Source organism: Mercenaria mercenaria, chromosome 9 (assembly GCF_021730395.1).
Source record: "Mercenaria mercenaria strain notata chromosome 9, MADL_Memer_1, whole genome shotgun sequence".
Classification (NCBI taxonomy): domain Eukaryota; kingdom Metazoa; phylum Mollusca; class Bivalvia; order Venerida; family Veneridae; genus Mercenaria; species Mercenaria mercenaria.
Window position 1 is genome coordinate 76,951,438 of NC_069369.1, and position 7,326 is coordinate 76,958,763.

The 7,326-nt window shown below is 33.5% G+C and overlaps 1 long non-coding RNA gene across 1 annotated transcript; it reads right to left on the reverse strand.

The window, feature by feature from the left end:
• Positions 1-698: 698 nt before the first annotated feature.
• Positions 699-6,717, reverse strand: LOC123547525 (uncharacterized). Its single transcript, XR_006685667.2, has 2 exons — positions 6,608-6,717; positions 699-6,234 (listed from the first exon to the last, which is right to left on the reverse strand). It is a non-coding gene; the product is annotated as an uncharacterized LOC123547525 (long non-coding RNA).
• Between the last annotated feature and the right edge of the window lie 609 nt (positions 6,718-7,326).

A 7,326-nucleotide genomic window follows, 5' to 3' on the forward strand; every position in this document is an offset into this window, starting at 1 on the left:
CTTGTATGTATGAACCCTTTAGAATTGTTATTGTTATTACTGCATTCTCAAAGCAACTATTATACATCCTCATATGAGCCGCGCCATGAGAAAACCAACATAGTGGGTTTGCGACCAGCAAGGATCCAGACCAGCCTGCGCATCCGCGCAGTCTGGTCAGGATCCATGCTGTTCGCTAACAGTTTCTCCAATTCCAGTAGGCTTTAAAAGTGAACAGCATGGAGCCTGACCAGACTGCGCGGATGCTCAGGCTGGTCTGGATCCATGCTGGTCGCATACCCACTATGTTGATTTTCTCATGGCACGGCTCATATATCATAAATAAAAAATCATTATGGACTTTATTTGTAGTATTCAGCTGTCAAAGTCACTTAAGAAGGTCTTATCTAGTATACTAGCAGAAAATTCAGAGGTTCTGTCATGCTATTTCAGAGGCTTTATCTTCCCAACTATCAGAAAGTTTACCTCATATGGAATGGATGCTTTGTTAAGCTTTATTAGTCCCCTACCAGTGGCTGCTCAAGGACAGTTTCAACTGTAGTTTCTATGACTATAATAAGTTCTGTAGAATTTCTTGAGTTTTGGACAAGTTTTGGAACAACATGAAGTAAACAGTAAATTGAATTTACTGGGCTCATGGACTAAAGAAATCCAGGGAACACTTTGTTAAGGATATGAAAAACAACAATTTGAAATCATTAGTTTTCATGAAATCATTAATATTAATTTCCTGGTGTCAATCCACCAAAATTAAATCCCAGCAAACACATGAAATTTCCATTCATATTAATATCTTTAAAAAATAAAGTCTTGATATTTATATACCCACAAAAATAGTTATTTCCACCTAAGCCAGAGTGATTTAATGCCCCCAAAAGTTGAAGGTTTTCACAATATACCATACTAAGTATTCTTTTAAATTAAGCAGAAAACATACAATAGAAAATTCAACTTAATTTCAGAATTTAAACTCTGGATGCAGTTAATTTCTAAGCATGGTAATGTGTTTCAAATGATTAACTAGTGGAATATAAATTATTTTGTAGAATACACAGTATGATATGGAATTACATTTTATTTCCCTGCTAGCTTATGTAAGTGCTAAGTCTTACATAAAATGATATATTTATACCACAGGTGTTTGAAGCTCCATCAATGAAATATATATGCAGGTTAGATCTCTTGAAGTAGTATATTAAGTGGTTGGGATATGATAATGCATATATAACTATTGATAGAGCTTCAAGGTCTTTGATTTATAAATCACTTTGCAAAGGAAGTAACTTTAAAAATTCAAGTCATAAGTTTCTAGCGTTTACTATGGATTGAACTTAAACTCCTAAAAACTATCACCAAATAAAGCCAATAAACATGAAGAAAAATTTATATCTATATTGAAAAGAACATATTTGCAAATAATTCTTACATTCAAATATCTGAAAAATAATCCTGAGTGTCTCCTTTTGAGTGACAATAATAATTTTTTTTTAGTGCAGCGTTTGTTTTAGAAATTCATTTAATTTAGAACAATATATAAGCATTCTTCAGCAGTTTTACTGTATAACATCAGAATTTGGCAGTTTTAAGAAAAGTATTTAGTTCCACATATTGGCGCAGTTTTGATTTAAGTCTGTAGTGGGTACGTCCAAATTCAACTGTTCACAGACTGGTTGAGAATTATTTTGCACAACAGACTTTGTCTGCCAGTAGTGCCGTAATAAAAATACCGCTAAAGTTAAGTGTTACAGAGTACTACATTTTGTAACTTTGTTACACAGTATCTTTGAAATATAATGGAAATATAAACAATAACTATGGCACATAGAATTCACAAATGAATGATGGCATGTTGAAATCATTAAATAATTGTGTAATATATTATAATCTATATTTGCTAAAATAATAGCACAATGAATACACTAGATAAATAGGACAATCTGAACAAGTGTTGTTTTTATATATGGCACATCGAATTCACTCTATAGTAGCATATTGCAAGCATCTAATAATGAAACTATGAAATTAACTAAACCATGGCACATCGTGTTCACCAAAAAGTAGCACACTGCATTCGTTAGATGAATGGAACTATGAAATAAACTAAACAAGGGCACATCCAATTCACTCTAGAGCCCGCCCGCTTAGCTCAGTAGGTAGAGCGTCGGTCTACGGATCGCGGGATCGTGAGTTCGATCCTCGGGCGGGGCGTATGTTCTCCGTGACTATTTGATAAACGACATTGTGTCTGAAATCATTAGTTCTCCACCTCTGATTCATGTGGGGAAGTTGGCAGTTACTTGCGGAGAACAGGTTTGTACTGGTACAGAATCCAGGAACACTGGTTAGGTTAACTGCCCGCCGTTACATGACTGAAATACTGTTGAAAAACGGCGTTAAACCCAAAACAAACAAAAAAAAATTCACTCTAGAGTAGCATATTGCAATCATCAAATAATGGAACTATGAAGTTAAATAAACAATGGCACATCCAATTTCTAATTTCTATTGAAATCACTCAATAATAGCACATTGCAAACATTAAATAATGGAACTATGAAATTACCTAACAATGTCACATCAAATTCACTCAATAGTAACACATTGCATTCATCAAATAATGGAACTGTGAAATTAATTTAACAGAGAAATCGCAAATTGAATTCATTTAAATAAAATTACATCTGTTGTGATATATACATATTACATTATCTTGCTTACTGGCTACAAAAGGAACAAAAACAAATAAAATTTGAACAGATAAAAGTCAAAGGGAAGGTCAAAATAAATGACTTGCTTTGGATATCCATAACTAAAATATGCTTCATAGTTTTAGATATTGTACTAGCTTGATTTAAACTTTATTTCAGCAAGTTTGACATACATGGTATACAACAATAGATGCATGAAATTAATGGAATCGGAAAACAAGTTATTTAAAACTTATATAAATTCTTCTCCATATATGAAATAACTACAAATCATCAAATACCACATTGTCAGGAATCATGGCTAGTGATAACTAATTTTATATGACAAATAAGGATTGTATAACATAGTCGTAATACTATCTGTTCCTACTGAATTTTGTAAAATAAAAAGGAGTGTTGCTTGAACCAAGTATATAATTATGGTACCGGTAGCTTACAGTAGTATATTTATGTAACATATTCCTCCTACTAAATGCCCACCCATATTTGCCATATGCCATAGAGATTTTTAGTCCGCTTAGTTTGGTAAATGGTTAAGATTCATTAGAAGCTGGGATTATCCTTGTATTCATTTTGAAATTTGTATTTTTTTTAAAGTTGGCACCTAAATAGGGACTTCAAGCACTTCGCCAAATGTAATGCTCCTGGAGTGTTTATTCAGGGGTATATGGGGTGTATTTTTTTTTTTTTTTTTTTTTGAGAGAAAAATCCTGAGAAATAAGGTTCTGAACTTACAAGGATGACGCCAGTCCTATTTCTGATTTTCCACAATTTTTGTAAAAAACATATAGGTCTTTATCTAGTTGCTTATGAAAAAAAAGAAGAGAAAACTTTCTTACTTCTATAATTATTATACAAAGAATATATCTCTTGATGTACATAATTTAATTGCCACAATTGTAATTTATCATTTGACCGAAACAAAATTATATCTTAATGTGATCCATTAGTATGTCATTTGGAAAATACTTATTCATAGTGTAAGAGTATAAAGTTACCACATGAATACAGGTCAATAACCTTTATATAGGAGTAATGAATTAAACTTATATATATATACCAGTACAAAAATATCAATAGATGAACAAGTAAAGCTGCCATCGCTAATTTTGATATCGATGTATAGGCGATATTTTCATGTCAATGATATATCGAAACAGGATACTGGAATAACCGTATAATTAGAAAAAAATCACAAACTTGCAAAAAATATACTCCCCCCATGAATACTCAAAAGAACATGAACTTATAAAATTCTGGTGCAAAATTGTTATTTAACCTTGGCTGCATAAGAGCAAGGTCGGTACATCGATGTATTGTCGATATGTATCAGCTGATACATCGATACCAAATTTTCAGTCAACAGTCCTGTGTGTATGCCCTAAAAGTATCAGCACTAAAAATGTATCAGATTACAAATGTATATATCTGGAGAAGCTGTACTAGAATGAAACTGAATTTGTTTTAATTTTTAGATCTAGAATTAGTACGAGTCTTTCATAGCATTTATCTTTCAGTTGTATAAAGTTTTAAAATGTGTGTTCTTACGACATAACGATAGATTCACTACGCCATTTATACCATGACGTCATTTTAACATTACTGACAAAATTCATTCAATCATGCTTATTGTTACACTAATGACAAAACAGATTAACACTAAAATATGAAATTTCACCGGTCCTGTATTCTCCGCATTAAATTTGTTTCAGCAAGACGACAAGAAACGGATGTTTTCTACGGTCGTCTGCTTGGTACAAAATTTAATATACCCGTAATTCGGAACTGCAGTATTTATTTATGATTTGGCCAAAACTGTATTTTTCTAGCGACCAGTCATGCAGAACCCCCTTTTGTAACAAAAAAGATATTTAACAAAGGCAACCGCTTAAAGTTTCATTGACTTTAATATTTTATAAGTTATGGAAAGTCGCTGCTCAGTACCCTTTTTGGAAGGTCCCTAGAAAAGCACATTTTTGATCTTTTTTCAAAGAATGTATCACTCGCTCTTTGCATGTACTCATATGTGAAGATGTTAAAAAGTGACAAAAATATTATCAGTTATACAAAATGGCCGTATCTGCGTCGCTGTACAGAAATTCAAATACCAATATTTTTGAACATACATAAAATGATAGATGATTCTCATGCACCATAAAATAACTAAGATGATTATTTACACAGGTAATGTTACACTCATTCCTTCGTTAATGGTATTAAATGATGTTACTCGAAAATTAATGAATTGCTGGCCCCGCTTACACTGTAATAGAAAGGAACTATTTTCGGTAGGTGAAACATTACGTAAATACCCCCAGTTCAAACCTTACGACGGACGGTTTAAACAGTTTCTAACTGTAGTTGTTCTGTTACACAAACGCATTTTATGATTAATACTTTGTTGCCGAGCATTTTGCCTGTCCGTTGTAAAGAGTAAATATCCGATTTGGAATTTTAAAAAATCGTCAGTGTAAGAGGAGCCAAGATGGAAAAAAAATCACAGAAAATTCACCGGGATTTCTCATCGTGTCCAAGATATGACTACATTTTATTATGCTTCTATTCACTACAACGACTAAAGTATATATTTAGTCTGGGAAAGGAGAAAAGAGCCACCACCAAGATGGAACTTTGGTATAAGCTGGTTCTTGTATCGGTAGACCATGTTTTGTAGAGCTGAAGGAGGATATTTTTGCAGGTGGTCTTTATCCACATCTTCAGTTATGAAAAACGGACATTATTAAAGTAATGTTTTCTTAAATACAGGTGGTCAGTGTTCACAGGTATCTTAAGAACAGGTTTGACTGTTTCATTTCTCATGTACGTAATGAATTATGGTGTTAAACAAATACCGTCAACCATGTATACATCCATTTATATAACACACCACCTTGAAGTATTAAAAGCCCATGCAGCCTCTGTTAGAATCACATGCTGTCAGATTAATTTCTTGCTGCTAAGTTTTGAAATACAAAGATCTTCTTTCTTCATACTTGACACTGGCTTTTGCAAAAACACGTATATATTGTCTCTTTATTTGGGTGTTAAAGAAGATTTCACATTTTCAGTTTGAATCTAAACTTTTACTAGACCTTATAAAATGCATTCTCATCCATCAGAGGTTTGTCAAAATCCCGAGACGAACCGAGGAACCATGGCAGACCTCTGGTATGCAAGTGGTTGTTTCCGTCGAACTTTAATCCAAAATTAGTTTTCATCGATCAATTTTTTTTGTAAGATTCTGTTGTTGCTGGTTCTATTGCTAAGTTGATGTTTTTGTTTTGCCACAGCATAAAGTAGCCATTTACCATTTTAACATCTATGAGATAGGCTCACCGTTGCCTCCGGCACGTTGCAGATGGAAGAAGACATGTGTCCCGGCCTTTTGGTCGTGTAGGTTGCAGATTGAAGAAGACATGACTCCCACCCTTCAAGTCGATGGAAGAAGGCAGGCTCCAGTTCGCAGATCATGCAGGTTGTGGACTTAAAATGCATGGTTCTGAACTGTCTTCATACATACACTGCCCTTTAAAATAGACAAAAAAAAGAAATATGAAAATGTGAATAAAGTAAGGGTCTAGACAAGTACAGATTGCGTTGTTTTAGAAAGAGGTCACAAAAAAACAACTATCGTGGACATCCTTGGCTTGGTGGTTAAGAGCGCTGGTACCGAATTTCTTGTTACGCATTATAATTGTTAGCAGTTCGAAATCCATGTGAGGAAGTTCTCCAGCAAGCTTGCGGACAGTCCATGTTCTATCCGACGATCCACGGGGACATGACCTAAATTGTGTAGGAATGACTTTTAACACCCAACACAACACACAAACAATGAAACAGGCACAGAGAAAAATGCAATACAGCATTCTGGAATTCTAAGAGAAAAATATTTTTCTTACCAAAAAACCGCAGCTGCTTTTATCTTTAAACACTTTTCCATTTTTCTTATTAAAACCTGAAATTATAACATAATTATCATTGCGTACGTGAGAATTCTGAAAGCACTTACGTATCGGCAAATGGACACATACAGTGTATAGAGAAAAAAAGTAATTCCTCTGATCATATGCAGCTTTAGGGAAGTCTTTCAAATACACACCGAAATTTGCATTTCCTGAAAGAATTTCATTATTTTCTAAAATATAAAAAAAATGTAAGCGAATTCAATCAAACAACCAACGTTGTTTTACCTTGTATATAAATTAACCCACATAGCTAGTCCCAGTAACCTAGATTCGAGTGACATGAATAATTTAACCTAGAGACCTATTTGGTTTTGAAAATAGCTTTAACTGGATGTTGCTCTTGTAGAAGAAAATGAAGTTGAATTAAAAAGCAAATTTTATGAATAATTCAATGCGATATCATAAATAATTATATGTGCACAATATATGTAAAAATAACTATTTATATACTTAATAGATCAAGTATAATATACAAAATTGTAAGTACTTACTCGTCCAATTTATTTTTATTTTGTTGAGTTTAACGTCGCACCGACACAATTTTAGGTCATATGGCGACGTTCCAGCTTTAATGGTGGAGGAAGACCCCAGGTGCCCCTCCGTGCACAATTTCATCACGAGCCGGCTTACTCGTCCAAATTGTATTTAAAAAA